At 34.4% G+C, this 26,192-nt stretch overlaps 1 protein-coding gene across 5 annotated transcripts in view; it reads left to right on the top strand.

The window, feature by feature from the left end:
- The window catches only part of LOC150100000 (uncharacterized), a 206,416-nt gene that overhangs the window by 54,234 nt on the left and 125,990 nt on the right, over window positions 1-26,192 (top strand). Inside the window, exon 1 of one of the 5 annotated variants that reach the window (XM_090402366.1) lies at window positions 5,398-5,474. The exons of 3 other annotated variants lie outside the window; for them this stretch is intronic. The gene's annotated coding sequence lies outside the window, so the exon portion shown is untranslated. Of the gene's footprint in view, window positions 1-5,397; window positions 5,475-5,543; window positions 5,682-26,192 lie in introns of those variants that run through there. One more of the 5 variants, XM_090402367.1, reaches the window with a different exon arrangement.

Genomic DNA, 26,192 nt, shown 5'->3' with positions numbered 1-26,192 from the left:
AAACGTTGTTTTATCTTCGCGTTAGATAGCAGATGACAACTGCTCTAAATGTTATTACATTTCTTTGGTTTTGTATTTAATATTTTCAATAACTCAACCATTCACACTACATTAATGATGGACTATTATAGTTTTCATACTGTAATTCCATTTTCTCAGAATTACCATAAATATCAAAAATTTAATTTAAAAAAATATGGAATGCTAAATGAATTTCTTCGGATACCATTCTTGTTATTTGTTATATAAAAGAATTATTTGTTATATAAAAATCTTAAACTGTTTCAGTTACTAGATAAGCGCATGTAAACAATCCAATTTTATCAGAAATTAATTATAAGAAATTAATTTCAGCAGAAACCATTAGCGTCAATCGTTATTTGGTTATCTAAACAAACGAAAAAGAACCAAACATCTCAGTGTGAATGGATGCTTGCGGGAAAGACATTTTTACAGGGATATTACGACATAAAGGTTTTCATCAGACATATTGTATTGTTATTCTTCATAGAATAGATTTTGTATAATATTGGTATTAAATTATGAAACTTTACTACAGAAAATGCAGTTTTTGCTTCTAAATTAAGTTTCTATATTTTTAATATTGTCGGCCTACGTAAAATCAGTAAACATAATAAAACTTTGATTTTATGGCCAACAAAAATGAATACAATTCGAATAACCTATATCGAATTAATGTCCATTTTCGAATACCTTCATCTGTTTACATTCTCATGACGCTTCTTTAGTTTTTAAATATTCTCTAAAATTTTAAATTGTATTTAAAAATGTAAATATTTTTAAATATAAGTATTTAAATATTTAAATAAAACTCGGTCTTTACAGTAGCAATATTTCAGATTCATTTAGGTATTCTTGTGGCATCAATACTATTTACATTATTGTAATATCCATCGAAGTCAGACTCCATACATTAAAAAGTGCTATGTTATATAGCTCTCTCTCTCTCTTCTCTCTCTCTCTCTCTCTCTCTCACACACACACACACACACACACACACACACACACACACACACACACACACACACACACACACACACACACACACACACACACACACACACACACACACACACACACACACACACACACACACACACACACACACACACACACACACACACACACACACACACACACACAGATACGAGAGCTCGCGCCGCTCTCGCCAAACATTTACAAGAATCCACACGGTATAATGCAGTGAAATACAGCGAACTAATGAATAGTTCATGATGAAAATTTAAGCCTTTCTCTAATTCAAACATTAGGAAACCATGACAACATACTTCCACGTGCACAGTTACTCTTACCAAACGAACTAACTATGCTGCTAGCTCACAATACGCGAAGAATTTTTAACTTCACTTTAAACTTTCGTCAATAAAACTGACTATACACTATTACTGTTCAAAGATTTATTTTCAAAATAAAAATAAAACGATATCTAAAATGCATAAACAAAAAACTCAAATGACATACAACATTGTATTTCTGGACGTGAATCAATTAGTTCGATAGCCATAATTACTTTGAAGGACGTGAATTCCAGGCAACTTTATTGATGTTTCTAGGTTGGTTGGTTGTTACTAATCGCTAGAGTTACCATTCGGTGAGGAGATGATAAAATTGGAAACGATCCAATAACTAATAAATTATGTCATCATTGTCATGTGAAACATCGGCAGTAATGCACATAATTATAATCGATATAAACCATTTTGTAGTAATGGAAAGTGAAGTTAATGTAGTTGTTTCGACCTATTTTCACCTCCATTACAGCAATGACTAAAAGAGAATTCAATAACCATAATTGAAATAGAAACTGGATAGAATTCAATTGATTATTTGGTTATGTCAGAAATATAAGCATTTGATTTTAACAAGCATTTAGTGTTTGCCGTAACTCCATTTTCTATAGAAATTACATACACTGCTTTACCAAAGTAACTGGACGCAGAAATTTTTAATAAATGGATATAAACAGATTTTGCAAAACTGAAAATTTGAGTAAGTACGACAGCCTGTAATGCTTTCATCCCATTTTAACTGTGGAAAGGCAAAGGTTATAATAATTTAACGACGAGACTCTGCAATTTTATGCTCATATCTAGAAATAAATAGCTGAAGGGCATTTGAAGGAACGATACTTATCCTTTGATTAAAAAAATACTTCTGAGTTCAAATCCTATCGTCATATAAGAACTTTAATAAGGGCATTTCGATTAGGTAAATTGGTTGGTCTTATTCGGATGTCGCAGGGGTTTTCCCTCCTGAAAAATCCGATTTTCTTCCTAGAAAGCAAATTAAGGGAACACACACACATATAGAAACCGCTAAGCATTCTGCATTCTGTATAGTCAAATGTATTTGACATTCCCTAACAAATGCGAACTTGTTAAACGTTTCTCTGACAGCTTTAAAATTTCAATTTCTTTTATCATGAGTATATGGCAAAAGGTTCTCATCTCCCACAAAAACGAAGCCTAATAGCAATGATGTTACTTCTCTCGAACTCATTTTTTCTCTCTTCGTTATATTATTTTTCACTTTTACTCTCTCTGTCTCTCCCACCCTTCTGCTTTGTCTTTCAATTCTCTCTTTCCTAATCTCCCTTTCCTTTCTCCATTTTGCTTTTTTCCCACTATTTTCGTTTTTCTACGTTTCTTCTTCTTCCTATTTTTATATCGCACTTTGTCCTCGTTATTTTCTTTCTCTCCTCTTGCTTTTGTATCTTCCTTTTCTCTTTTTCTTCTCTCTCTCTCTCTCTGCTTTTTCTATTTCCGCCTTATATTATCTCCTCTCTCAGCTGTTTTTCTTTCATTTTTCTATTTTTCGCTTTTTCCACAACTTCTGTCTTTCGTATTATCTCTTTCTTTTTTTTTTTTCATTTCTCTCTTTTTTTCACCATTTTTCTCTCTCTATCTTCTTTTATCTCTGTTGTTTTACTTTCTCTTTTTCTATTTTTTTTCGTTTTTTTATTCCCTCTCTTTGTGCTTCTCGGCCGTTTGGTCGCGATTTATTTACTAATACTATTTTTGTCTTGTCTCCTTCTTTTATTAAACAAACAACAACCACAAGTTTTCAAATACCATCTTTTTTATTCGCCTTTATAATTTAATATATTCAACTAATTTTTCCTCCACCTTCGATAATAAAAGTGATACAAAATTTAAATGATTCTTCATACAAAATAGCTTTTTGCTCTTATCTGAGTAATAAAACGGCCAACAAGTCGTACTAACACACGACGTCTTCACAGAACCCATTAGTCTCCGTCAAGTTTTATGCCATGCATAAACTTTACGTGACCAAAAAAAGCGTAGGGTTATTGAACCTTTAACGACCTCGGTAGAGTAGTGCTGTCATGTTTCTTGGGAGAGTATACACTAACAGAAAACTATAATTAGGTCTTGTTGGTCTGGCTGAGTGTTTACTTCCTGCCTGGAAACTTTAAGAACAGACGAACGGAAGCTTTGAAGAATTGTTACATAACATATACATATCGATATTTTGCCGAAGAACGAAAACATCATCATCATCATCATCTGCAAACGACCACCGTTTTGTTTTTCCCGTGTCGGTAAGAAAGCTTTATATTTGTTTGGAGAAGACTTGTGGTAGCAGGGAATGTCCTGCGTTGTCATTACTTAGTGGCCTGCTTATTACCAGTTGACTCTAATGGATGAACAGTTCAATAAATTATTTGATTTTTGCTGACGTAAGAATGACTCCGCAAGAGAATCATCATGCATTTCTTTCAGAATAAATCTGCTTCCTATTTTTCCATTAGGACAACAGTTAATCCTTTTAAAGGCCGTGAACTTAGCATTCCAGAGTGCCCATCGGAAGATATAAATCCACTCTTTCCAGCGATGTCACCGTCTGCCTACTGTCATCCCTTCAGGGTATTACAGAAAGCATTATTTGTATGCGTGACTGTTCTGTCAACTGCCTAAACAATTGTAAGTGATAAACTTTAGAAAAATCCTGCAAGACTTGTGAACGTATGCTGAGGAAATAACTTAACTAAAGCTGCGGGTGACTGCTAGCGTAGCATGACTCAGTAGGTAATATGATGATGTGACTAAAAACAGTATCCAAAAAAAAAAAAAAAAACACCATTCGCCTACTTAAATACGTTAAGCTTTTGTCCATGAAAATCATAAACTAGTTTATCAATCTATTTATATCCCTTATAATTTTAAGACTGAGCTACAAGAAAATGTATCTTGAATTGAGAAAAATTAATATGACATTTATAATTGCAATGCTTGCGCACATTTATAAAGTTGAATAAACAGTATGGATTATTGAAAATCAATAACACTTTTTTGCTGCTCAGTGGAATTAAAACTCGGTCAACAAATTTTGAAGGTTCCTTTGTTCGTCCATTATTTGGAATCATCATTAATCTGAAAGAAGGTGGTCAGTGATTGGTATTGTATTAACATATCTTCGTTGTGATCAATTGTATAACAATCTCGTCGGACGAATATGGTATAGTGCTGGGTTGAAACTCATAACCTACGCATTCAGGCCACCATAGAAACAAAGGATTTTATGATATGATTTGAATCCTCGTGTCATATTAAACACAGAAAAGTTTCTTTCGGCAACTTTTTACAAGCAATCAGAAGTTTTTTCAATCATTTCGAGACAAGAGAGAATGCAAAGCAGTCTGCTATTAGTATTCAGTTAGCTTAATTCAATTTAATAACTTTAGAAATATTATTTATTGATTAGTATCTATTTGTTATCTCTCTCCCTCCCTCCCTCTCTCTCTCTCTCTCTCTCTCTCTCTCTCTCTCTCTCTCTCTGTTCTGTGAGCTATTCTTGTTACTTTTGCTTTTCGATTCGATAGTACAACTTGAAATAAATGTCAGGCGTTACATTTCGATTGCTTTATCAATTTTCTTAACAACTAAATATTAAAAAGATGTTATTCCTGTTTACAAAAAAAAAGAAGAAAAACCTAAATGAGATTGATTACTTGCAGATAACTGCTTAAAAACTGAATTTTTATTCGTTTATATTTCTGGGAGTATTTCCTTTTAAAGCACTGACATTTCATTCTCGCATCAAGTGCTAGTACGTTGGCGCCACCTACAATGATTAACGGTTGTTTTATTACAATCAAACACACGTACATAAAAAAACATAAATAAATAAATAACATCAGAGATCATTTTGCAATAATGACCCGACGTGATGAGCGAGTTGTCGGCCCTCAATGACAGAGATGAAGTATGTACAACAAAACACTGCAGCAGATGTGGCGACCTCCACAAAACTGGGCTGGGTACTGCGCCTGTGTCGGAGATGGTCTGATTCGCGTGCTCCTACGCGAAAACGTCATTTCTAGAGATCATGAATGTGGTAGTCATGGCTGGCGTGTGTGCTGCTCCGCTTTTTCCTTTTCCAATCTCATGTCGCTGCTCCGCCTAAGGGGGGTAAGTGTGAAAGTCTGAATCTTACGTAGCTTTAAGATATTCGTCGTTCATGTGGAAATTAGGGCGACCTTGACATCCTCACGCACATTTCAATAACAAGAAGACATGCAGTAATGCACGTGCTATTATTTCTCGAAAGACTGAGGGCAAGTAAACACCTTAGCACGAGCTGAAAGAGCGTTTTCCTTTTCGTGAGAAACCGTCTATGTAAGACACTTATTTTCTTCTGATTTTTTTTAAAGTTTTGAATGATCCATGTTGTTAAACCTCTCACGCATTATTGTACAAACAGATTTTAGCCAGTAATTGTTTATATTGTTTCTCAAAAAAATAACTAAATAACGTAGCACCATATGGAAAGTTGAGTTCCACCTAGAACTTGAAAGTATCTACAGAATCAAATCAGTGTTTCTCAGATAAGATACATTTCCAGACCATGATGACAATTTTAATTCTACAATGAAGTGGATTATCAATCCCATTATTTTAAAGATAAGAAAATTGGAAAATATCAAGTGTTTCTTATCTGAGTAATTTGTTGGCAGTGCCATCCAGTGGTGAGATAGTTGGAGCAATAAGTAAGATACACATCCCCCTTGCCAGATACCAAAGCAATTATGAATTTTAAAATAATAATAACACACATACAGACACAAATTAAATTATGAAATACATAATGCAAGTTAAAAATGAAATAATCATACTAATAAATTCTCTAACGCCTCTTTTTTTAAAAAAATTTCATTCTCCCAACAGGCTGCACCTTTTATAGCGCTCTGAGCACTGCTTTTCATCATTATCGAGATTGTGTGCATTCCTGTGGCGTGCTAGATGAGAGGTGGTGTTCCTAATCTTAACCAATTTTAATCTAATGTGTGTTAATGTTTTTTATGCGAATCCCACTCGAAGAGGTAAACCTATAATGTGTTAGCCCAGCGTGGATGTGGAAAGGTTTAGATAATCCAGATATCCTGCTTTAGATAACAAACGTGAATTTTTTTTTCAATACTCTAAAATTCCTAATGGCAGTTCTACGAAAGTTTCTGCTGAGTTATGGTATTAAACTCCCGAATATTTTAATACGGTTTAATATATATATATATAATATTATATATATATATATATATATATATATATATATATATATATATATATATATATATATATGACGATCTGTAATATTAACTCGGAATTGGGATATGTTCATATTTATATATACTGACTTAGATCCGAGAATTAGAAAAAACAATTAAATTTATTCAAAACGCAACATGTTTCATCGGATTGTCCGACTTCTTCAGGCGTGGGAACATAGAAAGCAAATAAACACTACAAGAAACATTGTATCACTATAAAAACGACTATTATAAAATTAAGTTAGCTTTGAACTGTAGCTACAGTCCGTGTTGAAGTTCCATTGTTAGGCAGCTGCGTGCGTCTGATTTCACGAGTGTGCCAATATCGGATAGCAGAGCTGAAAGAGTCCGGTAGATTATAGCTAAGGTTATTATTTATATGATGAGGGTCCATAACAATTTCCTTAGATTCAGCCGCGTTCTACCTCGTCATGGCATATATGAAGGTTTGAAGTTGTTGTCCAGTTTATCTCATGTTGACGGCCTTCATCTTATTTGTTTACTGAAAACAGTATGGCTTGACAGGGCACTTGCTCTAGTTCTTTTGTAAGCAATGTCTCTCTGGTGTTCTTCCAGACGTGGAGGATGGATTTTTCAGTTTGGCCATAGTATTGTTTCCTGCAGTCACATGATTTTGTATACTCCTGGGAATTGTAGATGATAGTGAGCTTGTTTGTATTTGCTTAAAATCGATCTTAGTTCAGGAAGAGTAGAGAAACAGGTTTTTATGTTGAACTTTAGTAAAATTCTTCTTAGTTTCGTGGAGAGCGAGCTGATGTATGGTAAGGAGATATAACCTTTGGTGTTGTCTTGTGTTTCTGAGTTGTTTTGATAGCGGCAGTATAGATGCTTATAGTTTTCGACGAGTAGCCATTACTTGTGGAGGTTCTTTGTAGATGTTGTAGTTCATTTTTTAGCTCTTCCTCATCTGACAGTATAGATCTGGCACGATCTGCTAGGGTTGAGATGATACCCACTTTCTGTGCAGGATAGTGATGTGAGGACGCATGCAGGTATCTATCTGTGTGTGTAGATTTTCTAAAGATTGAGATTTTTATAGAATTAGATGTCTTAGTAAGTCTTACTTCCAGGAAGGGAAGAGATCAATTTTCTTCAACCTCCATTGTTAATTTGATGTCTTGGTGGAAGTTGTTTAAATGATTTAAAAAAGACTGAAGGTTATCGGTGCCGTGCTCCCAGATAAGAAATACGTCATCTACAAATCTCAGCCAAATTTTTGGTTTAAGAGTAGCTGAGGAGATTGCCTTTTGTTCGAAATCTTCAAAAAAGATGTTAGCTAATATAGGAGACAGGGCGCTGCCCATTGACAATCCCTTATTTTGTTTATAAACTTTTTTCTCATATTGAAAGTAGCCGGAGTGAACGCAATGCGAAAGCAAGGAAAACATCTTTTTTGAAATCTTGTTCTTTAAAATGTCGAGAATATATATATATATATATATATATATATATATATACTAGGGGGCTACGTCCCCCCTGGCGCCTACGGCGCCCAACCACCCGTGTTCTCGACTGGTAGGCCGGTTCTCCTTGAATTCTGATGACTCGAATTTTAAGGACGACTCGAAAGGGGAGATCCGCCCCATCCCTGGCGCTAACCCCCCAAGTTCCGGACTGGTAGGTCGGTTCTCCTTGAATTCTGATGACTCGAATTTTGAAGACTCGAAAGGGCGGTTTCCCCCCCCCCCGGAGCCTATGGCGCCCAAACCCCGAGTTCCGGACTAGTAAGCTGGTTATTTTTGGATCAGATGCTTGGAGCTTGCTCCAACTTTGTGGCGAGTTGCCCCTTCTTGCACTACTTCCGAGTTATCCTCATGTTGCACTACTTGCTAAGACTTGAAAACAGCCAATTTTGTTCAATATTAGCTTTGTCTTATATATATATAAAAATAGTGCAACATTTAATATTTTTCTATTTTAAAAAAAAAAGTATTCTTTTCCTCAAATTTTTTATAAAAATAATTACAGTACCCACACCAAATTATTATTATTAATAATTACTATTAAATATATATTATATTAAGAAGCCGGACAAAAAACGTGACACAAAAACGTTACATAAAAATGCTTATCATTTTATATCTATAGGGTAGATATGCATTTTAAATTTCTCGTTTCGCAAACCGATTGAGCCCAATCAGACTGCGAAATTTAAAATGGGATAAAATTTTGTAAGATTCAACATTTTTTGATACATCTTAAATTAGGTTTATTTAATAATGACTCGAATTAAAGCTGATTTAGGAAAATCTGGGATCCTCATGCTTTGGTTGTTCCAATAGTGTGGCCATAACAAAGGAATCCAAATTCTCGACTGTTATTTTTGTTTTTGATAAAACTATGTCGATTTTTATCGAAGTCGAAGTTGTTCAATTTTATACCAACCATAAGATCTGCACCCCGCAATGAAGCTATCAGAACCGAAACCGCTAGAATCATATCAATATAACTTGGATGACCAATGATGCAGTGAAACCTAAAAAACCTGCTAATTCTGAACAGCCCAAGGAGCAGACTTTGAATCGTTTGTATCAACAGGACCATATTTCGTTATTCAAATTGAGCTGAATAGCCATACTTATAATTAAAATGAAGAAAAAAAAGTGACGTAAATATAATTAAATTATACACACTACTGCATATGAAGTGTATCTAGTAATCCCCCATACGTATTTTCACGACGATGATCAGCTAGCAAATAAAGTAATTTTTAGTTTTTGAATGGTAAATCAAAAGAGAAAAAGAAAAAAAAAAAAAAAGGACGTGCCCTTTTGCTTTCCAAAGTTTGGAAACCTCTGCTCTAACGAACAGTGGCGGATTCGTTAAAAATGAAAGCATTTATAAAATATTTACTTTAAATATGTATCTACCTATTTGTTTGTTTGTTTGATAATTCTAGAGGGATGTAACATCGTTCGGCATAAGTTTACACTGTTTACTAATGCAATGTATTTTATTTCTTTCGGAAATAATATCATACTTATAACCGTTAATATAACATTTAAATAGTTGTAGTTAAGTTTTTCTAGAATTCTAAATAGTATATAACATCACGTTCCGTATAATTGTAATATTACAATTATATTATGCCAGTAAGCCATGTGCACGGAAAGTTTTTTTTTTGTATTAATTAAGAATGAGCAGTGAATTATTGTTTAATTCATGATTCATAAATTTAATTCAAATTCATAGCGAATTTGAAGAGCCAAATCAATTAGATATATATCTTCTAGATATAACCAAATCAGGAAGATATATAGTTGTTTTGATACTGCTTAATGTCTTATAAAAAATTTCAGTCGAATTGGATTAAAATGAATGGAGTGTGTGTGTGGGGGGGGGGGAGTTGCCTCAAGTCACGTTCTTCAACTGATTAGAATACCAAATTTGGAATATAGTGTTATTGCCTGCATTTTTTATGCTGTTTTAAGAATTTCGGCTGAAGCGAACAAAGAGACGGAGGATCGCATCTTTCGCAGATATCTCTCTAAGTTGCATCATTCAACCGATTTCTCGACTGTTTTATCTACTTAGTATATAAAAAAAAGAATCGCATAAAAACATGTCGTATGTAAAAAAAGTAAACCAAGTACCGAATAATCAGGAGGTTGGTTACAATTTAGAAGCGGGTGCTTGGCTAATATTGTTTTAACTGTTGAAGATGTTAATTTTGTTTAAAATTCCCGGAGTTTCCGGAGAAGATTTTATGGTTTTGGAGAAAGTTTCTTGTCAAGTAGGACAGCCAGCATCAACTCAGATGGCATAAAATTCTCCGCATCTTTCAGGATTCGAATCCAGATCTCCACCAAAGGGAACGTGTATCATTCTCCGTATTGCGCCATGGAAGCATCATGGAAAATTAACAAAAAAAAAAGGGGGAGGGGGAGTATTTTACCGTGGTTTCAGTTATTAAAATATAGAGCGAAAGAATCAGAAATATAGAGCGAGGAGTAAGAGACGAATAAAAAAAGCAAACGAAAGAAAAAGAGTAGAGACAGCCAGACAAAGAGTCATCGCTTACTGGTGGAAACAGAAAGAAAAAAGGGAGGGAACAGAGAAATAGAGACGGACGACGAGCTTTATGATGAAATAAAGTAGGTCTGTTTAGCCAAGAATTATGTATAGGTACAGATACCAGTGGCGACACAAGTACAACAGACGGCGATCGATATCGGTAGAACAGTCTGGTAGCCACACACGCACACGCACACACAAGCAGGGAGGGGGGGGGGAGGAATTCTCCGGAGCAAGATGAATGAATATATTATAAGGTATTAGGCCAGATAAAGTGCACTCACACAGATTCGACTTCACTAAAATTTTCTGTCTACTAATATGGGAGATATTCATTTTTTGACATGGGCAATCGCTCACGGGTGTTGTTTGAGTCATGAATGAATGAATGTATCACTTAGTGATAATTTTCAAAAGTGACAGGAGTGGACGCCAAACAGCGTCACTCACAGTTCTAGCAAGGATTGGTGAATGGGACGAATTCGCTTCGGTCTATTTAAGCGCGTGAAAGGAGCAAGATGTCATATAAATATTTTTATAAAAAGCAAAAATTATAAACCTTTTCGATTTTATGAAAATATTTGTCTGTTCTATGTTGAAAGAATATGTGGAGTAAAATCTTTATAATGCCGATTTCTTCGAATATAAAATACAAACTCAGGGTTTAAATTTGATTCGCAAAGACCTACCATTCTGCATAAATTGACTTTATAAGTAATGATATATATCAGAGTAGATAGCCATTGTTAAACGTATTAACAATAAATATAGGTTGCAGCTTATTAACTCGCGCTGTGCTGCTTCAGTTAGTAGTTATGAATAATTTTTACTTGTTTTATTCGTGTAATCGTTTTGAAAAATCTTTCATGGCTTCGTTCTTCTTTGATTTGTGTATTAAAAATTAGAAAAACGAATGACAATATTTTAAAGAACAGTACAAATCATGTTAATATAAATCGAATTTTCTTCTTTATCCCCCCCCCCCCATCTCTATAACACCTCTTCCTATCTTCGGATGATGTAACACACATATTCTTAAAAATTTTTAATTTCCTGAAATTATCGCATCTTCCCCCCCCCTTTCTCTTCACAGATGCACAGTTTCCGCTTCAATTTTTCCAACAAGGATGTTTGAAGGTCAAGTTGAGTAATATTTAAAAATGTTCTGTTAAATAAAAGCAGACTATGCCAACGGACCAATTAGTCTCCACGTAAATTTAATGCACAAATGCATTTATTGTTGAGGGTGAGAAGATGATGCCCTTAATTATGATATAACTATTTTTTTCTGCAAATAAACCTATTGTAAGCTGCATTATAATAAATAAACGTTAGAAAAGGTGACCCAGGCGTGTCTAAACTAGACACGCCTGGGTCACCGTTTACGAAACTAGAAAACTACCTTGACAAACTAAAAGGATTTTTATTCTAAAAAAAAAAAAACGTCCAAGAATCTCATAATATGTATATTTACTCTTACTATCCCCCCCCCTCCCTTAATTTTTACGTTGACTGTGTGGAATATCAGAAGGATCGCTAATTTTTTCGATAACCACAAAGCAGGCATGAAGTTATGCTTTGGTAATATTCCCACATGAGATTGAGGAAAAGCCCTTAAGCATAGAACGGAATTATTAAACAAGAAGCTAGTAGCCGAATTACTATAATATTCAAAGAAGCCGTTGCAGTATACAAAAAATGATTATACTACGTATCATTCGTTCTTTTCGTTGAAAAAAAAAAATAAATAAAAACCTTCGTCAGTTAGTAGGCTACTAAAATCCAACACCGTTCATGAAAGACGTTAACATAAAAAGTACTGGAAAAAAATTGGAGATGGTATCGTTCAGAGTAATCTCCTACATAATGTAATATACATACCATCACTCTTACCGATCTTTTTTTTTTTTTTTTTTTGCGCATAAAACAACCCGTTTTATGAGCGAGGTTGTAAAGTCATTACAGACTTTACTGCTGTTTCAAAACTTGGAAACAGGACTCTCGTAAACTTTTTTTAACTTTATGGACACACACACATACACACAGCTGGCTTATCACAGTGAACTTGAATAATGTAGTGATAACAACACTCTTCCTTGTTTGGTAAGTTGCGCTTCTGATCAAAAAGGTGCAGGATTAACTTTGTTTCGCTGGTTAATCACATTGCCATGGGAGTAGAGCTGTGTACCATTCCTTGATGTCTCAGAAACAAGAACAATGAGCATGTGCATTATATTCTGCATAAAAAAAAATACCCGATGGTAATTTAAACAGATGAATTAATACAAACAGTGTAGTGGTAACTTAGTAAGCAGTACAAGAATTTTCGAGCAAATTACGGCATTAATTATAAAGAGAATTTGTCAAAGGTGATGGACATTCTAGGTGTTCTTGAACAGTAAGAATCGGTAGGTGCAGTTTGTAATCTGGTCAGAAATAGCGGAAACCTTTGGAAGAGGTAGGAAGTTCTTGCAGTGCAAATATAAGCATTCGCCAATGGAAATTTTATCATTACAACGTATTTGCACACTCGGTCCGACTTTTGTTGCATTTCTGGTCCAATATTCTACTAATGCGAACTCCCATACCTAATGGATATGGCGTAGTATGATTTTCTTTTTCCGAACTTAGGAGAAGAATCCTCGCAAGTAAAATATTTGATGATACTGAAAACACTAAACAAATATAAAAGATTTTTTTTTTGCATACAGCGGACTTCTTGAATTCTTGAGCAAATGCCCAGCTCAGAATATTTATAGAATTACAATGATAACTCAGTCTGTGCTTATTAGTAAACACGACGTTAACTGATGATGGTGACTTTGTCGCTGTTTCGAAGTTAACATTTTGTTTTTATGTCTGAAGCAAAAGTCTGTATCCCTTGAAATGGATAAAATTGAGTATCGTGCGGTTATAAAATTGTTTGGAAAAAAAATGTTTAACGCCAAAAAAAATTCATTCGAAGTTCATAAAAGTTTATGGACACTCTTCTCCTTCGTTTAACTCAGTTAAAGTTGCTATGAAAATTTATCTAAAGATTTATTTTCTGTTTTTACTCATTTAATTTCATTTATTTATTTTGAATTTTTAGTTATTTATTACACAATTCGGAAACTCTAGTATAGAGACCAAAATGGACTTTTTTTCAAGTCATTTCAAGACCTCCAGTAAGCGATGCAGTGTCTCCCACCAACGATAAAATTCATCTCCCACCTAAAGACAATCACAAAACATCCATGCTCACGACGGGAACTAGCAGTATGTTGGTCAGAAGTAGCCAACCAAGCTTTCGAATAATTGCATTCATTATAGTGTTGGATATTTATGAATTGAACTCAGTTCACAAGAATAGAAGAACAATAAAACAAACAAGCCAATTTTGGAAGGAGAGAGAGAGAGAGAGAGAGAGAGAGAGAGAGAGAGAGAGAGAGAGAGAGAGAGAGAGACCTGAAAATGGGACTGCTGAGCAAGTATGAACAGTATGAGCAAGTATCGATGAATAGTCTAGCATGTTAAACGTATGACTGCGTAAGAGACTGAACATCGCCAATTGTTCAAACTACTAGAAGGGGGGAGGGGGTAGAAACCCCCAGCAAAAGCAAAAGTGAGAGAGAAGCCAGCAACCAGTCGGATGAACAGATATAGTTGTTCTCTGGGTGATTTACTCGGACCAAAATTAAATTTTAATAAGCATCGTCACTATCGGATTTCATCAAAATCTGTCAAGTCATTAAAGATATAATAGCGCGATCTTTGCGTCCAGAAGCATTATCCACTTTTATTTAGTTCGTAAAAGAGTAAAAAAAAGTTAAAAAGAAATAAAATTGTCTCATAAGCATGAAAGAAATCATCATTCCAAATAGCATCGTCATAGATAGCAATAAAATAAAATAGCAATAAAAGATTCTTGCTGGCATTATTCTGTGCGTATACTGTAGCTGAGAACTGAACGTCTTAAAGAAGATTAACGGTTTAACACTAATTTGGATACTAAAACTTATTTTACTGAATCCAAAATGGATAGCGGATATTTATCCAAAGTGGATAGATCTCCACTTTCCTCTCAACCAGTTGCGGATTCAAATTCCACTATGGAATGAATGCGAAACTTCTTGGGTAGTAGACGAGACATATTGCTTATAGGAGACCTGAGGTGACAAAAAAAAACATGTTTGGTGTCAGGAGCTGAGTTCCCGATTATCTAGTCTGTAGTTGACTCACGTTATTAATGCGCTTAGATTTACACCATTTCGTTGCGTAGGATTAACGTAATAAAAACAAAATTTCTTATTTATTTTTACCCCCGAGTAGCTGTTATTTTCACAATAAAAACAAATCTTGGATTCTTAAATATGTGTTTTCAAAGAAGCCTGAAATGCTCTGACTTTTATTTTTCTGAAGTTTATTTTACAAGAAATATATTTTACTATAATTCAATGGAGCAAATTACATACTCAGAAATAAATCCATTTAGAGGAAATATAAGAGCTTCATATTTTCCTGTGTACTTAAAATGTAATGAATGCAAATATACAGAAAAGTCTATATACCATACTTAATGTCTGTTTTTGAATTTTCCGACACACCGATTGCAGGAACACTTTTAAATAAAGTATAACTTCATAGCAACCGGGGTCAGAACAAATTTTCTTAATTAGAGAAGTGGGAAAATATGCAGACTATATATTTCAATTTCTTTCTTCTCCTAATTTTCTAATAAAGTCTTATTTTGTTTTCATTTATCATAATTTACGAAAAAGACACTTGAAAAACCATTGGCTAGAAGCCAATTACTCTAATATTTAGAGGCAGATGTTGCTACCATACGTTATGTGCGTCTGTGTATGTTTGCATGAGCGTGCATGTATTCCGGTGCTTCTAAGAGTTTTCGGCAAGAGTTGAAGATTTAAAAACGAGATGAAAGTAGCATCCAGCATGTTCAAGTAGCTGAATACTTTGTAAGTTTTTTTTTTTTTTTTTGGAATGCTTCCAATGTCGGTCACTTATAATTTTGAATTATGTTTAATTTTTCCTCCTGTTAAGATTAATTCATGTTTACATGTGGCAAAAAAAGCATATTATTGAACGGTGAATCGATGATGATAAAGTACTAATAAATTATCATATGAAAGACGAAAGTCATAATAAGAAATGAAACTTAGTCTGTTCAGAAAATACGCAATCGATGCACAAGAATATAAGATGTAGAGGATTCGAATTTACTTTTTTTTCCCTTCTTCTTTTTCAAAGTAAGGGTCTTCTGTGACAAATAACACTTTGCCCATCGTTCTTGTCATTGTTGTGTGATCTAAATCCGTTTTGATATGCAAACTTATCTTCAGCGAATTTCTTGTGATGTTTCTGTCAGACTAAATACCATTGCATATCAAAAACGAAATTCAATATCTGGGGGAAAAAAGGGGGGGGAACAGTTTCAAGAAATAAAATCGAAATGCTTCCACTCTGTTAGAAGATGGCACAAAACTTTACTTTGTTTCCATATAAACCCAAACCCTGGTTACTTTCAGAAACAGATCCCATGGCTCATTGGTTTCTAAACTTTATGCAGTGGTGCTTCCGTTGCTTAGGAACAATATTAACGATGCCCTTTATTTATTTATTTATTTTATATGATTCCCACGCGTGAAAGGTTGTGAGCCTATAGTCCATTAGTACTATGAGTGGGCTAAGGTCTTCTTTCCATTTTTAAATTAAGTTTTATATTTTTTGTATTTCCCATTTATTTTTACACAATCCGCAAACCCTACTCTACAGACCAAACATCGAAATTTTCAAGCTACTTCAGACATCCAATAATCACAAACATCCATGCCAAGAGACAGGATTCGGACTCGCGACGTTGGTTGGAGATCAGAAACGCTAACCATTCGACCAACCAGACTGGCCTTTATTTCCTGCAAATACTTTTTTTTAGAAATTACTACCTTAATAAGTATTATATATACCTAAATTTAATAAATTGACACATTATAGAACTATAGTTGCATAAAGGTATACGAATGAGACGCATAAAAGTAGGAAATACAGTATACTGCATATTATAGACCTATCTAGCCTCATGGTAACTTACCTAAAGATCAGTCCAGAAGAAAGAGACTGAGATCAGAATTAGTTGATCTCAGATAAGTAACAGTTCTTCCCCATCCCCTTCCACGAAGAAAACAAGTGATTGTGCGTTTCATGCCTCAGCGAAACTGGCAGTAGAATACATGTGAGTATTGCAGATGCAAATAAATTACTGGTTATGATTAGAAATATTCATTACGAAGTTGTGATAGTGCACCCAATCTCAGCAACTGTGAGAAGTGAAGACCCATCCCGTCTATTGATAAAAAAAATATATATAAAAAAAAATATATAAAAAAAAACGCTAAAAGAGCATAAAGTTTTCTCATATCGCATTTTTTTACTTCTTATTTAACTTCTTAATTTGTTAGTTTCTTGCCTTCTTAACGTGTTAGTTTATATTCTTAACTTGTAAGTTAAGTAATGTGATAAAAATGAGAACTAAAATAGAAGTATCAGTCAATTCGTCGAATGACCGATCTGTTTGTGAATGTCAGACGATTTCATACAATTCGTAGATCTTGGTGTTCAAATGTACGCGTGCATGAGCATGGTTTTAAATACTTTGCTTTATATATGTTTTTAAACTGATTTCTTCACGTATTCATGATGGAAATAAAACTTGTTAGAGAGTAGAACGGATCCTGAGAAACGACTTTTGAGCGTCTAATCACTATTACACACTAAAACGTTCTATTACACAGAACGTCTAATATTAAGCGAGCAAGATTGATGGACGAATCTGTAGACTTATACTGCCTTATCCATGGCCTTTCCGCCAACATGATAAAACTGAAATATGGATTCATCGAACAAGGTTAACTTTTTTTTCCCTCAGTGGAATAGAGTTGGGTATGTTTTTCTCAAGAGGATGGTTTAGGTGCATTCCATTATATTAATGGAATTTTTGAAACAGTTGCTCACATCTTCGAGAAATTTGAGTTTTACACTTCTTTCTTCCCTGTCCAAAAGTTGCTATATTCCTCTCATATACAATCGATAGGTTTCTCTCTTAGTTTTCCAGCATTTCTTTGTTTCCGTTCCTTCAATCAATTATGATCAAATTGGTCGATGTACAGAAATAAGAGGAAACAACACACGGACAACATGGATATCACGAAAAAGGCCAACCAGTTTGATCTATCGTAGTATGCTTTGCATGTTCATTACAAAATAAGATAACAACAAATGAACCTCCTTTATGCCGGCTCAGTGAAGTCTCTTCAAAGAATCCTATGAAGCCTCTTATACAAGCGGAATTTAAACAAGTATGATTCCATGCCCATCTCTCCCGTTTATGGGAAATCGATGTAAAGAACAGGAACGTTTAAAATTGACATTTTTTTTATTTGATATGCTGTTGTTTTGTTGTTTTTGGAAGGGATAAGGTTTGTTTTGAATTACTGGCGCTTTGTAGAATGTGCTTTTTCTTTTTCTTTTCTTTTTTTTTTTATGGTTTCAGAAGTATTCTCCCTTTTTGCTTTTGCCCAAGTTCTGATGATGATGATGGTGATGATGGTGAATGTTGCTATCTTGAATTATTAATTTAACGAAGTTTTACTGGATTGTTATTATTATTATTTATCAATTTTTTTATGAACGGCAGTTAGTAAAACCTTGACACATCTCTTTTGGATGTCATGATAGGACTACTGCTTGTATTAATACTGACACCTGATCTAGTGCTCGCAGTTATACCACATTCAAAACCTGTTAAATTCTGATTTTATGGATTTACCATTTGATAGATATATAACGAGCAGTATCATCAAAGAGCAGTTATTACGTCAATTTCTAAGGGTTCCTAATATAATCATTCGCCATCGCGATGATACTGTACAGCTGCAAAGTAATAACATGTAATAATATCATATGATATTTCGATGAGGAGTTCTATATTCCATTAGCCGCGTGAATAAGAAACAATAAGGGCCGTAATATGAAAAAGCAGTTCCTCGTTTTTCAAGAAATGGGAAAACATTCTACGAGCATCCTATCAATATACATCCCACTTCTTACAGCTGTTAATTCACTTAATACAAAGTAAATAATTTTATTCTTTGTAGTTCGTGAAACTGTTAATTTGGGTTTATTATTATTATTTTTTTTTTGGTATTTCAATCAAGAATATTTACATAATTTTTTTTTTTTCTACTTGTTGGTAGGATATCACCCCCCCTCGTCGGAGCAGTATTATTCCTGAAACAATTGATTTATTTATTCGGGAATATCCTTCCTTCTTTTCCTCCGTCCCTAATGGGGAGAGTTCAGTCCCTTCATGGGGGGAGTAAGTATTTTATGACTGTAGAACAGTGCTTGTTCACTGGACCAGTTTGTCTGTTCTGGGGGGGAGGGACAAAAAATCCGAGTTTGTAGGTGAAAAAAAACCCCCTTCTTCATATGAGACCGGCTAACTCACCTTTAGTCGAAAGAGACCAGATAAAAGTTCCTCACGTCACTGACGGGAATTGAATACAAGTCTTTTTGACCAAAGGGCTTCATCTATACCGACTGAGCTACGGTGGATCTTCCTGAAACAATGCATTTGTGTCATACATCAGAAAGAGTTTGTAGTAGAATTCCGGGAAATTATTGGACAATGCATTAATCACCGTATAGACTAGTCGATTAAATAAGTGCGAGCAGTAAAGATATTATCTGGCACAAAATTGAAAGCCTCTAACACGTACCCAAGTGGTAAGGGGTAACCATAGCAACAGTGTATTAACTACTTAAACAAGAAGCTGTGAGGCAACAGTTTGCAATGGTGTGCTTGCGACTTTTAGTGTCAACTTAGTTCATTTGTTTTTCAGCTATCACCATGACCACATATATTTTTTTCACTTATTCAGATCCCTCTTGTTCATGAGTGTTGTGAAAAGGCCAACATTTCTTACTGGATGTGTCACGCCTGAAAATAACAAAGAATTTTATAACCTTTTCGAATACTCGAATTAACCCTGTTGAGTTAATCGACCATTGCACATTATGAATTCGTCTCCATTACTCTCAATTCACATGTGGAAATTTTCTCTCTCTTATTTAAAAACAGGGAAAAATGAACTGCATAATTTATTATGCCATCATAGATACATATCAGCGCCACAGTAAGGCCGCTATAATGAAAAAAAAAAGTGAACCTCAAATCTCGAATAATAATAATTATATATATATTTGTAAATTTTCATTTTCATATCGCGAAGCTGTTAAGACTATACTGAGAACTAGGATGTTATTGAAGGTTAACACCGCCACTTGCAAGCTGTTTTAGCACAGACCCAGCTTAAAGAGTAAGGCGAGCAGTTTCTAATCGCTCCCTGTGGAGAACTTAGCCTTAATGCACAAAATATCATTTTCTGTCTTCTGAGAAGTCGTGTGCTCCACACGGTTGCAATGTTCTCCCTTATTACGTAAATGTTTGACGTGTAGGAAATCTAAAGTCGTTATCATGCTTGTATTTAAACCGATGGAGAGTAAAGTCAGTTTAGCATAGGCGGGGCGCTAAACCTTTCTATTTTTAGATAATAGGGCTATCGCACGTCGACAGTGTGGCTTCATGATCTTTGATAGAATGGTGTCAGTCAATGGCAGGCGGCCAATTGTGAAACTTTCTCGTTTACATTTACGACGGATAATGGAAATACGAAAGCTATACAGAATCGCTAGGAAACTATACAACAGTAATCTATACAATACCGCAATATACAATACAATATCTATACAATACCGCAAGCCTTTTATGGTATTACACGAGGAAATAACAGCAGGCAATCATTTTAAACACAACAGGTTAATGAACCTGTGATACACTAACACTCGGGATGAGTTGACATTTGGGTTCTGTTTGAATACTGTTGAATTTTTGAAGCCCTGGAAAAAGATAAGTGAAGAAAAAGCATAATTCTGGTAATTTTAGAAGAAAGTGGAAATTTATAAGTATCAGTTTATGAATTAATGGTCATGAGAATATCTGTTGGAGCATAAATGTTTTCAACATAAAATGAATAACACTAATCCGATAGGAAAAGGAATGAATCAGTGATAGGAGTTGTTAGTTGACTATATATATATATATATATATATATATATATAATGAAGAAATAAGAAGACACATTATATAAAATATGAGATTACTATGACGCTGCGTCTTTTTGTATCTTCGGAAGTCTTTTAAATACGAAAAGTGATTGCTTAAGCTTCAATTTTTTCGTAACATATATTTATCGACAGGTGAACACAAACAAGGTTGGCAGAAACCAACGGTAATACGTACTAATTGCGTTAGCATTTCTGAACGACTTTTATTATTAAATTATTAAGTGGGAAGCTTAAGATAATGAGTGGGTTACTGGATTTCTCCATTACTTTCGATTGAGATGAACAATGCTAACGGGAGGATGAGTTCCCCAACTCATCCTATAATAATAGATTTATCGGATAATAATAAGGGATAATTATAAGGGATAATAGATTTTTCGCCTTCTCAAGATTCTCTGGTTACTTTATATTGAAATAAATAATAAATAAATAGAATGCATTGGGTAGGGTGTATTTAGTATGGGAAGTAGATATTTGCTGATTTTAATTATGCAAAAGTTGGAGAAAACTAAGATCTTATTTCGTTTTTCAATTAATATTTTACGCTCAATGGCCTGTAATGATCAAGTAATTTAGTTTTTTTATAAATATAATTAACGATTTTTATAAAACTAGTTAACCTTATATACGTAGTCTGTTAAGCTTGTCAGTCTGATTTGTCTTTTTTTTTGCAAATGAAAAACCTGAGGTTCAGAGAGTAAAATCCTTGTCACCTCCGTATGAGACCGGACTAACTCACTTTCGGCTGAAAACTGATAAAGATTCCTCGCGGGAGCCTTTCCATCCAGTGCATCGTCGCTAGTAGTGTAAACCAAAGTTTACACTACTAGCGACGTTTACTATGTAGCTAGGTAGCCTTTCCATCCAGTGCATCGTCACTACTAGCTAAACCAAAGTAACTCGAAAGCTAAGATACTAGTGGATAGGCACTGTGCTTAGCAAATGCGATGACAGGTTCAAAAAAAGAGATAGAAATAAAGATAGACTGCGATTTGGACACATACTAATAAGTTTTCTACTTTTTTATTTTTTTAGACTATTTTGGGGATTCATTTGAAATTACTATGATTCCAAACAAAAAGGAGAATAAGATTCACTGCGAGAAAACAGCCCCTGGAGAAAACTTTATACAATAAAAGATTCAAAACTTTAGGTGTGCATTTAATATAACTTGGTGCTCTTAGCAAGTTAATATTTGTTAGAACAACAAACAAGCAACCAAATCAAATCAAATTGTTCCTTGATTTCGTTTCATTATTAGGGAACTGAATTTTTAAGTCCTGCTGTGATTTTCATTTGTGGGAGTTAAAACCAAAACAATGTCAGAATAAAATTGCATTTCCAACAAAGGTTGGCAGCAGAGTTCTTTTGAAAATGCTAATCACTAAGCAATAATGCATATTACATATGTGCAATAAAAAAAAATTGATTGCATGCACAAACTCATCTTTAGTGGTACCTGTGGCATAGTATATTTAATAATAAAACACGTAAAAACCATAGTAATAACTTTTAATTAATAAAGGTAGAAATATTTCGTACTGAAATTAACAGTACATCTTCAGTGTCATACAAACAGTTAAAAGAATAGAATACAAAGTAAAGAACAGTTGGCGGATCACCAATGAACATTGTTTCCGCGTGCTAGGAGATTAATTACTAAATATTATTAAATAATCCTTTAAAGGATTATTTAATAATATTTAATATTATTAAATATGCAAACTATTAAATTTTGGTTTGCATTGGATCATTCGTAGAGGCAAAATTAGGCAAAATTTCGACGGGATACAAAGTAATGACTCCACTCCGACTGGTTGGAGTTAACAAAATTTGGTATTGGCGACCTCTACTAATTTTCTTATTTTTATATATTTTTTCTGCATTATGCATCATCATTAGTTGAGACGACGCGATCCTGATTGTCTAGTATCATTTTATTCTTATGAGAAATAAAGAAGATAAAACTGCGTATAATTTGTACAACTATTCGTTATATGCAGAACAAAATTAAAGCTTCTGGAGATACCACACGCGTTGACTATTTTTGGATTTTGCATTTTTTAATTCTCCTACCTGGCTTGCTCTAGCTTCCTGGGTGACCCAGATATCGTATTACTGAGTTCTGTCTCTTAGAATGAGATTGAGCATCATCATATTCTGCCGTTTTTATTTAGCTAATATTACCAGCTAATGCAGGAGGACTTAAAGTGGACACTGCGAATTATAGATTCAATGCTCAGCATAAATTGCAACCCACACTGCAATAAACTAGTCAGAATCGTCATGTAGTTTTCAGAATGCATATAAAAAATGTGGCAGACAACTTAATTTTATTATGAAATACAGTCCGGAATTATACTTCCTTAATTTTCTTCTTGAATCATTTTTAGATTTTTTTAAAGAACAATATTGTGCAACTACATGAAATAGTTTCATGCACTTCTGTGTTCTTGTTTTCAGCATTAGCTTTCTTTCCCTCCCCCTTCCAATTTTACAGTATGGTTTTCACATTTTTCAGTATGTGAGTGGTAAAGTGTTAAATGGTAAAATATTAGGGTATCTTTATAAAGCCAAAACTACAGCAGTAAAGTAGATAATCAGGATAGTTTGAGTGAAAGAAAATAATGAATTTTTACGCGATTTATACAAAAGAATATGCACACATCAGGGCACTGATGTAACTTTGGAATCATTTCTACGAATTTAATCATCGATTCGAGGATACCTTTAGGATTTTTCTTCCAACCGGTTCTAGAGTTTCTCAGTCTTTGGCACAGCTCGGGGTTTTTAACATGTAACTTAGCAAATCGACCATATAATACATATGAATGCATACAAAATATAATAGTGAGGATTAGGAACATCACATTTCGTCTAGCACTCCGCAGAAATGCATTCAGTTGCAGCAATGATGAAAGGTGGAACTGGTTACCAACCTATTGCTAAAGAACATAAAACTGTTAGAGGTATTAGTACGCTAGTACTTACTTTGGAGAATGAAAAGAAGTTAGAGAATGTGCATATCGTTTAATACCGAAAAATAGGTTTGTTAATGTCATGAGTGCTTCCAGTCCGAAAAGTGGCAATGAGTTATTTACTGGAGAAACTGGTTCTAATTTCCGTCCCAGAATCTGAAAAACATTCAGACAACCAGTGCTCCTGAGTGCATAAGAGGTGTTTTCTTGAAGAATTTCTGTGCTAGAGCAATAACGAGAAAAATCAAGAAGCAAAACATTTTTCCTTAAATTTTCTTCAGACATTAGACCTGATAGGTACGTCGCTGAAGATATCGTTAAAGACAGTTCCAGCACCTGCCTTCGCTCCTCAATAGTAATAAGATTTTATTGAGCTATAAACTGCTCAATAAAATACGGTAATTCAGAGCTGCGCATGCCGAGATGTGACTTGTGCAATATATACAAAAAATAAAATAAATAAATAAATAAAAAAGTCGCGCATTACTGGATCGATGTGCTGCAAGTAGCCATAATGTACTAATATTATTTGTATTAATTAATATTAATATCTGTATTAAGATTATTTCCATGAGGAATTGGAAGTCTGCAGGTGATACTCTTAAAATGCTCAAAATAAGACTATAAAGATCAAATAAAGTCGCAGCAAGAATTTTTGATTGTGCGTGGTTGAACGGTTATTATATATAGAGAAAAAGGAGGAGATAAATGATGCCCCTGAAGTATCCTCGGCTCAGTTCCCTGATCGGCAACTTTCTTTCTCAGGTTCCTATTTATCACACCCTATTCAGGTTGCCTATTTTTCTTCCTCTAGATCATAGGTTCACAAACTTTTTCGGGCCACCGCCCACTTTGCAAGACATAAATTTTGTAACGCCCCCCCCCCCTTATATAAAATTTGGTTTATTTTTGTACAAATCAATTAGAAAAGTGGTTTTATATATATATATATATATTTTTTTTTTTTTTTTGAAATGAAATATAACGAATATATTTGCTACTGTAAACATAACCTATTATACACACATATATACATGCTCTATTTTCTCATTGACATAGAAAATTGACATCTATTTCTATCTGACATGGTAAATTTTCAAATGATTAAATAATTGAAATAGAAATTGATAAAAAAATTGATCGTGTAAGACGGGCATAAGATGAATTAAAATGCAATATTTCAATTTTAAATGATTATCTAATCGCAAAATCACGAAAATAATTATTTTTTAAATATATATTATTAATTTCTTCTATAAAGAGCCACCGACCCCTAGACCGCCTGAATGCCCCCAAATGCTTCTGATCCCACTATAGCCCCCCCCCCCCTCTTAGAAGGCTTCAGCGCCCAATGGGGGGGGGGTGGTACCGCCCACTTTGGGAACCTATGCTCTAGATTAAGCTTCCGATATTACAGCCCCTAATTCAGCACTCTAGCACGGATCTAGTTTGTCCTTTTTAGGCTATTCCTAATTAACATCCCATAGGCTCTTGATATTCTTGTCTAACACCTCTCTCTCTCTCTCTCTCTCTCTCTCCCCTCTCTCTCCCTGTGTGTGTGTGTGTGTGTGTGTGTGTGTGTGTGTGTGTGTGTGTGTGTGTGTGTGTGTGTGTGTGTGTGTGTGTGTGTGTGTGTGTGTGTGTGTGTTCTCAGATCGGGTTGTCTGTCTACATGATGCAAAACTCCAGTTATCCGGTTGGAGAGGTAAATGTAGATTACGAAAGAATAACACGAAACTTTGATAGGAAACTCACAGTGAGTTGTCACTCAGATTTTCGCACGAAAAAATTTTACTCATCTTATTCTTCAGATCCCACACCGAATGACTTTGAACCCTCTCTAAATCTGAATGTTATCTTGAAAGTACAAAGGATTTGACAGTACTGAAGATAGTGAAGAGAAAGTGGTTCAGGCTTTGAAGCAAACTGCGAAAGAAGAAGAATTCAGCAAATGTTTTCTGCGTCAAAATCGCTGGTTTAAGGTTTCCTAACTATTCTGAACTCTTTCGAACGATTCTAAATAGGTAGAATGTATAAATGCCATAACCCGTAAGTGACAAAAAAAGTTTCATACAATTACGGATAATAAACCTTAGAGCATATTCAAGTAAGATGCACATGGGTCCTTATTCGAATGGTTGCACTTTTTAGTGACCCATTTTCAATGTGACATGATGACTGGGCTTAAATGATGATATATTCAATACAACCAACTAAAGAGTTATTTTTTTATTTTTTTTTGTGATATCATATCACAGTAACCTAGAAAAATAAGTCACTCCCACATGGTAACTCTCAATGGTGCATTAAGCTCATAAAATCGCAATGGAAACACGACGGGATTCCAGATAGCTCCAACTAACAAGAAGTAGATGTTTGTTTTT

Source organism: Typopeltis vanoorti, chromosome 13 (assembly GCF_054136105.1).
Source record: "Typopeltis vanoorti isolate ZY-2024b chromosome 13, IOZ_Tvanoo_1.0, whole genome shotgun sequence".
Taxonomy (NCBI): Eukaryota; Metazoa; Arthropoda; class Arachnida; order Uropygi; family Thelyphonidae; genus Typopeltis; species Typopeltis vanoorti.
Note: the sequence above shows the minus strand (reverse complement) of the source record. Positions and strands in the feature narration are given on the sequence as shown.